This window comes from Xyrauchen texanus, chromosome 13, assembly GCF_025860055.1.
Source record: "Xyrauchen texanus isolate HMW12.3.18 chromosome 13, RBS_HiC_50CHRs, whole genome shotgun sequence".
Taxonomy (NCBI): Eukaryota; Metazoa; Chordata; class Actinopteri; order Cypriniformes; family Catostomidae; genus Xyrauchen; species Xyrauchen texanus.
In genome coordinates, this window is record NC_068288.1 from 46,238,844 (window position 1) to 46,249,182 (window position 10,339).

A 10,339-nucleotide genomic window follows, 5' to 3' on the forward strand; every position below is an offset into this window, starting at 1 on the left:
AGGGACGAATTGAAATACATTTATGTGGTAATCAACATCATGCCACAAATGCTGTCAATTGAGCTTAACTTGTACTGAACCCAGAATGTTTAGCAAACTCGCTTTTGGTGCCCCTCTGTGGACATTACATCCTGAAACTGTAACTCACACGTGCCCATACGTTCAACAACACTTCCTGCTTCGGCCACTGGGGGCATTTATTAGAATTTCAATTGACAGATGTTCTCTAAGTAAAGTAAATTATGAGAAGGGTAATAGGCTTTATAGATCTAAATGTACTGTAAATGGGGACATTTTTTTGTGATGTGAAGAGTGGGGATAGTGTCACGTGACCAGATATATACAGCTGATTACACTTGACTCAAGAAGGAGTGAGTTGCTGCATCATAATTATAAATAATAAGGGGCCACATTATTGCCTTCACTGTAGGCCAGAAACAGCCGTTTTGAATCTAATTCGCTAACTTTGAAAACACAGTGGAGGAAATGGAGCACATCAATTAGGTGAGATTTTAGGAGATTGATCTGAAGCTTGGCGGAAGCATTTTAAAGGGGTTAAATGGCATAATTTTGGATTGATTTTGAATTTTAAGGAAGTTAAAACACAGATATGGGGAGACCATTGGGACTAAATTTCAGGGAACTGCAGGACATGTCAACTTCCCATAAGTATTTCATGTGAACTACCCATGAAGTACAGTAGATTTCCCTGCAGTCAGCAGCCAGGTAGAGTGAAGTTGCAGAATAACGCACATGCTAACATACTATATCCACCATATTATTATTCAGAAGCTCTCAGATGTAAATGTGGTAATTATTAGCTGCTAAAAACCTCCTTGAACGAAAGAAACCCATCATCCTGTTTTAACACTGAGTCACGCCCCTCGCTTCTTCAATAACCATCGCACTTATATTCAATATATTCACCTCAATGCTAAGCTTCATTAGCGACAATTTACAGTATGTGTGCGCGTATGCGTGTGTACATGCATGTGTTTGTCTCTTTGCTCCAGCCGCCACGTTATACAGATGTGACCACAGTGAACCGTGTCCCCCCATTTCTTCCCACAACAAAGAGAGAATTAACAGCGCTGCCGAGCAGTCGACCGCCCGCCACACTTCCACAAACACGCAGATTGGTTTAGAACCAGAGCTGAAACGAGAGGCCTCCACTGATTCAAACCAGCCCCCCAAACTTCTGCTAAAACTCCCTTACTTACTCTTTAAATTAGTCCCATATTAGGTCTGATTGTTTAGGAAGCACTTACAAACGTACTAAATAATAGTTATCAGATAATTACAGGTCACTCGAGGAATAATGTTCAAGCCAACAGTGAAGGAACGACTCGCTTTGAGAAGGAAACAAGTGTTTATTGGGATGAATATGAATTACGGGTGCAACATTAACTAGATTTTTGGCATTGATCTGTGCAATTGCTGTGATGTTCTGATTGATTGGTTGGATTGATTGGTTGGGTGTTCTGAGTGGTAGCTAGGGCATGGCTAGGTGGCTGCTTTGGTGTTCTGGGTGCTCTGTGTGGTTGCTATAGCATGGCTAGGTGCTTGCTTGGGTGTTGCTCTGTGATTACTCAGGTGTACTGAGTGGTTGTTAGCGGATTGTTATGCATTTGTTAGGGTGTTCTGAGTGGTTGCTGGGGCATGGCTAGGTGGTCTCTAAAATGTTCTGAGTGGTTGCTAGGGCATGGCTAGTGGTTGCTATGGTGTTGCTCTGTGGTTGCATGGGTGTTCTAAATGGTTGCTATGGTGTTGCCATGTGGGTGCATGGGTGTTCTGAGTCGTTGCTAGAGCATTACTAGGTGGTTGCTAGCAGATTCTGAATAGTTCTTAGCATATTGATATGTGGTTGCTATGGTATTCAGATTGGTTTCTAGGGCATTGCCAGGGTGTTGCTCTGGGGATGCTAGCAGATTCTGAGTGGTCTTTAGAAGATTGATATATGGTTGCTAAGGTGCTCTGAGTGGTAGCTATGTGGTTGCTAGGGTGTTCTGGGTGGTTGCTAAGTGGTTGCTTGGGTGTTGCTCTGTTTGGTAGCTCAGGTGTTCTGATTGGTTGTTAAAAGATTGTTATGCATTTGTTAGGGTGTTCTGAGTGGTTGCTAGGGCATGGCTAGTTGGTCTAAAAATATTCTGAGTAGTTGCTAGGGCATGGCTAGGTGGTTACTATGGTGTAGCTCTGTGGTTGCATGGGTGTTCTGAGTGGTTGCTAGAGCAAGGCTAGGTGGTTGCTATGGTGTTGCTCTGTGGCTGAATGGGTGTTCTGAGTGGTTGCTAGAGCATGGCTAGGTGGTTGCTAGCTGATTCTGAATAGTTCTTAGCAGATTGTTATGTGGTTGCTATGGTATTCGAATTGGTTTCTAGGGTGTTGCTAGGGTTGTTGCCAGGGTGTTGCTCTGGGGTTGCTAGCAGATTCTGATTGGTCTTTTGAAGATTGTTATATGGTTGCTAGTGTGTTCTGAGTGGTGGCTATGTGGTTGCTAGTGCATTTCTAGGTGGTTGCTTGGGTGTTGCTCTGTGGATACTCAGGTGTTCTCAGTGGTTGTTAGCAGATTGATATGCATTTGTTAGGGTGTTCTGAATGGTTGCTAGGGCATGGCTAGGTTGTCTCTAAAATGTTCTGAGTAGATGCTAGTGCATGGCTAGGTGGTTGCTATGGTGTTGCTCTGTGTTTGCAAGGGTGTTCTGAGTGGTTGCTAGAGCATGGCTAGGTGGTTGCTATGGTGTTGCTCTGTGGTTGCATGGATGTTCTGAGGGGTTGCTAGGGCATGGCTAGGTGGTTGCTAGCAGATTCTGAATTGTTCTTAGCAGATTGTTATGAGGTTGCTATGGTATTCAGTTTGTTTCTAGGGCCATGCTAGGGTGGTTGCCAGGGTGTTGCTCTGGGGTTGCTAGAAGATTCCAAGTGGTCTTGAGAAGATTTTTATATGGTTGCTAGTGTGTTGTGAGTGGTGGATATGTGGTTGCTAGGGTATTCCGAGTGGTTGCTTGGGTGTTGGGGGTGGTTGCCATGGTGTTGCTCAGTGGTTACAAGCAGATTCTGAGTGGTTTTTAGCAGATTGTTTTGCTGTTACTAATGTGTTTGTAGTGTTTGCTAGGGTCTTCTGAATGGTTCCTCAGGTGTTATGAGTGGTTGCTAAGACATTTCTAGGTAGTTGCAAAGGTGAGTTGTTGCTAACTGGCACAAACCTCTGATCATCATTCGGCAACGTGCCTGCTTATTATATAGCATAAAACATTTGATAAAGCTCTTCCTGGACATGAGAATCAGACAGTCTCTGTCTACTTGTTAACAAGTCAAGTGGCTTTTATTTTCGTTCAACCATATACAGATAATAGTACCTCCAGGACCATGGTGCTACATAAAACAACATAGGAGACCCCGATGATATTTTCAGCTGTCCTCACCATCCTCTGCAGGGCTTTGCGGTATGTGACTGTGAGATTGTGTTTATGTGTGTTATGCACATTACAGGTGGAATATCTCAGCAGTGGCTGCTGCTGGCAGCTCCGGTAGGGGGCGTTATTTACCAATCCGGTCCATGTAACGTGGCGTGGGTAGCTCGCGGTGGCTTTGGTCAGGCAGACTGGAGCCCTTGGGCGCTGGCATGCAGCTCAGCATTCGGGAGGGGCCCCCTAAAAAACATCTCCTCAGGGGCCACACCCACCACGCTCGCTCTCTGTGTGGGGGGACGGCGAGTTACTTCAAGCCAGGCTTCCGGATTTAGAGAGGCGCTCAGACCACTCGCCTCAGCCAGTGGAAGTGAAAGCATTCAGCTTTATTTGTGAGGCCAGACTGCGTGGCATTCTCTCGCTTTGAGCATCACCAGCAGCTAACATGCACATCTGGGAATATGTGTTTATATTCACTTCCTAAATTCAAGAGACAAAGGTCTCTCAAATAGATGCTAAAACTGTTAGCTCAGGTTAATCAAAAAATATACCATTTAATTCTAACAAGAATAACTTTTTATGAAACATTTTGATGGTGGTCCAGCCTTTTATAGAACTCTGGAGTAAAACTGAGAAAAAATGGGCATACGGTGGAGGTAGAAACAGGACCAGAGTTCAGTGTTATCCTTTGTAATGGCTAAATTTGACCACAGTCGGCCTGCTTTAGCTGCAGGGTGTGGGCACAGTGTTGGGTGGTCTGAGCTCTCCTTTAGCATATGCTGTGGGTTTCTGACCTGCCATGTTTTGTTTTGGTATTTAAAGGAAGGATCTTTAGGTAAAATGTGCTTATTTTTACTTAGACTTTAAAGACTCGTGCTCTTTCGGTATGGGGGGTATCATGACAGGGTCACGTTTCACCCCCAAATCAGAAGAAAAACACTAAGAAAATATCTGTATAGGCTTGGGGCTACTTGTTGCTACACCAAATCCTTAAATCTATTGCAAAGGTTTACCAGTATTCGTCAGTAGCTTGTGAGGTCCATAAGTTGGTAGCAAGTGTGCCGCACAAGCCCTCAAAAGTGAAGCTAAAACGTCTCGATCGCCCCCCCGGTGACTGGTCCTAGTATAGGTCATAAACCCCGCCTCCCCATGTTATTCAACGGGACGTGAGACCAACTAAACAATTCAATTACACTTCACATATCTTTTTTCCAAAGATAGTTTCTGTCATTTACTGTCGTTTCTATCACGTTGATGTCATTTCAAGTGTTTGTTTTCAAAATAAGTTTGTTTTTAGTTATTTGATGCTATAAAAACGCTGCTGTGACATCATGATTGACAGCTGTGATTGACAGGTTCTCTGAGCGAAGTAGTCACTGAAGCACCAACTGACTTTTTTTCGGTATCTTCGGAGGACTGAGGAGATTGCAGCTTTTAAATTTAATATCTAAATTTCTATAATTAATTATTTCACACCATCATAAGTCAAAAGTCAAAAGTGCAGGGGCGTGTGCTTGCGATCGATTCAGCGAGATGAGGGCGGGGCCTTGATTTCGTGGCTTTACTTCCTGTTCACTACTGCGCAGGTCTGATCCCGAAATCGCAACTGCGCAGATTCAAGTCCCAAGATTTCAGCGCCATATCGGGACACTGGCGGCTTCAGTTCTCACAAATGGAAAAGAGCGAAGGGGCGTCGGCCATCTTTTTTTACAGTCTATGGTTGGCAGTAAGAGCGATGCCCTCCGCCTTCTCAAGCTGCGTACGCACAATAGTCTTATTACTTAGCCTGTGGCGAATCAATTGATAATTTTTTCCTAGGGTTCAATGCTTCCGCAATTGTAGGTTGGACCTGTTAATTCCCTTATAATGCATATCCCTGTCATTTACCATGATACCTGTTCATTTGAGATATTAGATTGGTTGTGTTCCTGAATGTGGGAATTCTGGCTTGCGCTTTTTACACTCTGCTTTGGTTTCATCCATGTATTGGCCAAACTCCAAACTTGGCTTCTTTTGCAATTCCCCAGAACTCTCCCATATTTTTTATCTGCTGTAAAATTACCCACAACAAAACGCAAAGTGTAAGGTGAAGATAACATAGTATTAAGTACAGTAAACGTTATATCTCCCCCTTGTGGTCTCCCTAAGCTATTACGCCAGACTACGTTAAACTGAAGGCCGACTGACAGTGAACTGGAAAGCACAGAAATTAGCTTTCTAATTTAAATGTCGGCTTAAGTTAATACATCGATGCTTCAAAAACGTAACAAGAAAATAATGTGCTGATAAATAGCAATAGCCATGGCGATTCCCATTAGATTCTCATTACTACAATACATGAAGCGCAGCGTGGTTCTAGCGGGAAGACTAGCAGCTGTACATCATCACATCGTTAGCTGGGTAACTCCTAGCCAATCGCAGGGAAGCCATTGCTTTATAAGTCTGCTCACAATCTATCACATTGCTGTTTCAGTGTGCTAACCGGCAACCTCCACCACACCACCACCACCTGTTGAGCCCCGTCCCGCACGGGGGTAGGCTCCTCGCCCCTGCCTCCTATCTCCAGCAGGATATGATGGTTCCGAGTACAAATCCCTCGGACCGCCAGACGGGCCTACGCCAAAGAGAGACATTACTTTTCTGTTTTACATTCATCTTAAACCTCACTCAAGCCATGTATCATTGTTGGGGTTTTTTTGGGGGGCGGGGGGTTCAGCACTATGGTTGGGAGGGATGGAGAATTGGGGGTGGGGCAGCCCCCAATTTTAATTGTCATGAAAATAAAGCAAAATAATATTTCTGCCATTCTCAGTCCATGCAATGTGTATTTTTCTTTGAATTTTCATTTTAAACAACTTTAGTCATTCTGTGTTTGAGTAGGTTGCATGAGTGATGTCAAACTAAACATGATGATTTGTGGAGGACATTTGTGGTGAAGTTAAGGGGGGCGGACAGCAGTGCAGTAGTGTGGTAGTTCGGTGCCATGTTTAGTATAGTCTAGAGTGCTAAGTAACCAGTAATTCATAAAATTGGCCTCTTTGTTATGATCATACTGGCTCCTTTGGGCCCCCCACAGTTTGACTTCCAACTCATGAGCATTTGACTGTGTTCTGTTAATGATCTGCGTAAAGCGAAACCAAAGCCATTTTTACTCCAGAAAGATCTATTGTCGATTAAATTAAGCTTCGGTTTACCAGTCACCATTTCTTTCTTACTAACTTTTCCATTGGAATTCCAACTTTTCTGTGACCACATAGCCTGGAAAAGCCATCTCGCTGTGAGGCAAGTTTGTTCCTGACCTTGTATCTTTCTCCTACCACATTTCCATCTCCAAAGCCACTCGCACACATCTAATCATTTCACTTTTTCCTTGCATGGTAGCGTTATTAAGAAGTAAAATTGTTTTGAGGGCACAGGCTCCATGAGGAACTCTGGGAGAATTACTCCATTGATTCCCATTTAACCACACTGAAATCCCTGGTACACTGATACGAAGACTAATGTTGAAAACATATAGACCGTACAAAACCAAAACTGTAAAACAGAGTCAAAGACATGTACACGCTGAAAGAGCCGTCGTTCATGTATAATATCTATAAATTGTGGCCAGAAATGCTGATATTTCAGCTAATGGTCTTCAGTCACAATGACTCCACTTGGATGTAAAAAATAATGCTGTTCAGTTTTTGTTGGAATAACATTTTGATTGAGATTGAGTACAGTCAGAATGATGTCATTTGGAGAGCTACTGCTCAGCTAATGTTATGTATGCGAAGGTGCAAATGTACAGTGCATTCATAAAGTATTCAGACCCCAACACTTTTTTATGCTATAGTGCTTAAAATACATGTTTCACATCAATCAAAATTCCATACCCCATAATGACAAAGCAAAACCAGATTTTTGATAAAATGCAAATTTATTAAAAAGAAAAGACTGAAAAATCACATTGGAATAAGTATTCAGACCCTTTGCTATGACACTTGAGATTTAGCTCAGGTGCATCCCATTTCTCTGGGTACAGTTTGATTGGAGTCCACCTGTGGCACATTCAATTGATTGGACATGATCTGGAAAGGCACACCTGTCTATATGAGGTATGATAGCTGAAAATGCATATCAGAGCAAAAACCAAGCCATGATGTCGAAAGAACTGCCTGCAGAGCTCAGAGGCAGGATTGTGTCGAGGCACGGGTCTGGGGAAGGTGACAAAAAATGTTTTGGCTGCCTTGAAGGTTCCCAAGAACACAGTGGCCTCCGTAAGTCATAAATGGAAGAGGTTTGGTACAACCAGGACTCTTCCTAGAGCTGGTCGCCCGGCCAAACTGAGCAATCGGAGGAGAACGGCCTTGGTAAGAGAGGTGACCAAGACGCCGATGGTCACTCTGGTTGAGCTCCAGAGATCATGTGTGGAGACGGGAGAAACTTGCAGAAGGACGACCATCTCTGCAACACTCCACCAATCTGGGCTTTATGGCAGTGGTCAGTTTCAAGCGTCATGTTGGTTTAGGATGAGGACGTCTGTTTGGTTCACCTCACATTAGGTTTAGATCACTATCGGTTAGGTTTAGGTGTTGGTTTAGGGTGAGGACGTCCGTTTGGTTCACCTCACATTTGGTTTAGATCACTATCGGTTAGGTTTAGGTGTTGGTTTAGGGTGAGGACGTCCGTTTGGTTCACCTCACATTAGGTTTAGATCACTATCGGTTAGGTTTAGGTGTTGGTTTAGGGTGAGGACGTCCGTTTGGTTCACCTCACATTTGGTTTAGATCACTATCGGTTAGGTTTAGGTGTTGGTTTAGGGTGAGGACCTCTGTTTGGTTCACCTCACATTAGGTTTAGATCACTATCGGTTAGGTTTAGGTGTTGGTTTAGGGTGAGGATGTCCGTTTGGTTCACCTCACATTTGGTTTAGATCAGACTATCGGTTTTAAGTTTTAGGTTAGAGACTCATTAAAACCTCCATTTAACCTTGTCTGATTACAACACCATTTCGCTCGCTTTTGGCACCCCCACTGGACATTTTACTGGGAATCTGCAGCCAAACATGTAATGAAAAACGCACTACTTTCTGTCTTCTTTACTTTTATCTGATTACCTTGTAATGGTTTTGGTATTGTTGGTTTACTTATTGCATGTTTTGCTAAATCAGATCATTAAACATATAAAGTAGCGTACATTAAACATTAGTAAACATAAATTCAAACAGCAACCTGCTATTTGTCGGTCGCTAAGTAAAACAAAAAGGACTAGAATAGGTAGAGTCATACTGTGTTTGTGTTTGTAAAATCTGGGTCCTGAAGCAAAACCAGTTGAAAAGCACTGATCTACATCTTATAGGTGTAAATTATTAGGAACGACCACTTTATAGCTCCAGCGCAACACGCCCCTCGTTAACGCATTAATCTACTTTGCGTTTTATAACCCTTTACTTCACCTAAAGAGGAAGAAAGGTCAATGTAAAATTCAAAAATAGAAAAGATAAAAACACTAAATGTTTTCCTTCAGTTTCCTTCTGAATGTCTAATTATAGATTTCTTTCGCACCGCTTTGAAGGAAGCTGTTAGTGGGATAAACCATTTACTGCTCTTCAGCGTGATAAAGGATATCCCAATAAACTGCTTCCATTCAATGGCACTATTTACCATATACTGCACCTCTCCTTGCAGTTTCTGCCGTTCAGGGTGTGGGTTTTCTGATCCTCAAAGGGGAATAGGAAAGCTATTAGCTCAAATGGGGAAACCACATGCTAATCGTGGTGAAGGCAGATCTCTCAAACCGTTCTGAACCCTCCACATGTGGCACTGCGCTCTACACATTATTATATCTTTACACGTTCAGCAGAGACATTTCTTTAACGTATTTATTCTTTCACTCTATCTCTTCTTGTAATGCTCATGTACATATGTAATGTAAAACAAAACTATACACTATCGACAATGATTTCGCTTTCTTTATGTGGCAACATTAAATTGCTCGGTTGCTCTTTCATTGCTCATGAGATTCAACGTTATACCAGTTTCGTTTTTATTCATTATATTTAAGTAACTTTTGAACATTGCGTTAAAGGAATATTCCAGGTTCAATACAAGTCAAGCTCTGTCGAAATCGATTGCCACAAACATTTTGAATCGGCCCTCTTTTTGCACAAATGTGTGTTCCAGTGAGACACTTCCAATGGAAGTCAATGGGGTTTAATCTGTAAACATTCAAATAGTCACTGTCTAGACACAAGACGTAAACAATGTGTGTGTTAATGTGATTTTACTGTCATTAAATCACTTACTGACCACATCTGTGGAAAGTTAGGATATAATGTGTAGTTGTAGTGCTTTCAATATAGCAAAGGTTGAATATAATTTACAAATCACTCCTTTTTGTTTGTATTGTCATTTTGCATACTGTCCCAACTTTTTGGGAATTGGGGTTGTAAAACAACCAACCATTGCATATGATAGTCTTCAAATAGCTCTTATAACCACCGTGTTTCAGCTGTTCTTCTCAAACAGTGGTGGTGTAGTGGACTAAAGCACATAACTGGTAATCAGAAGGTTGCTGGTTTGATCCCCACAGTCACCACCATTGTGTCCTTGAGTAAGACACTTAACTCCAGGTTGCTCCGGGGGGATTGTCCCTGTAATAAGGGCTCTGTAAGTCACGTTGGATAAAAGCGTCTGCCAAATGCAGAAATGTAAATGTAAACATGGGTGAGCTTACTTTCTTATTTACTAACTTTTAAAGTAAGACTGTGAATCAAGCCTGCTTAGGGTCCAAAAATGACATAATCTAACATTTAAATGTGTTATAAATCACTGCGTAGGGGTCCTCAATGTCTCTGACAGTAATGTGATTCATGTGGTGTTGGAAATAACAGTGCCCTCCTATGGCACCAATCTAATTAGCCAGTGTAGTGCAATTCTATGATTGCAGGA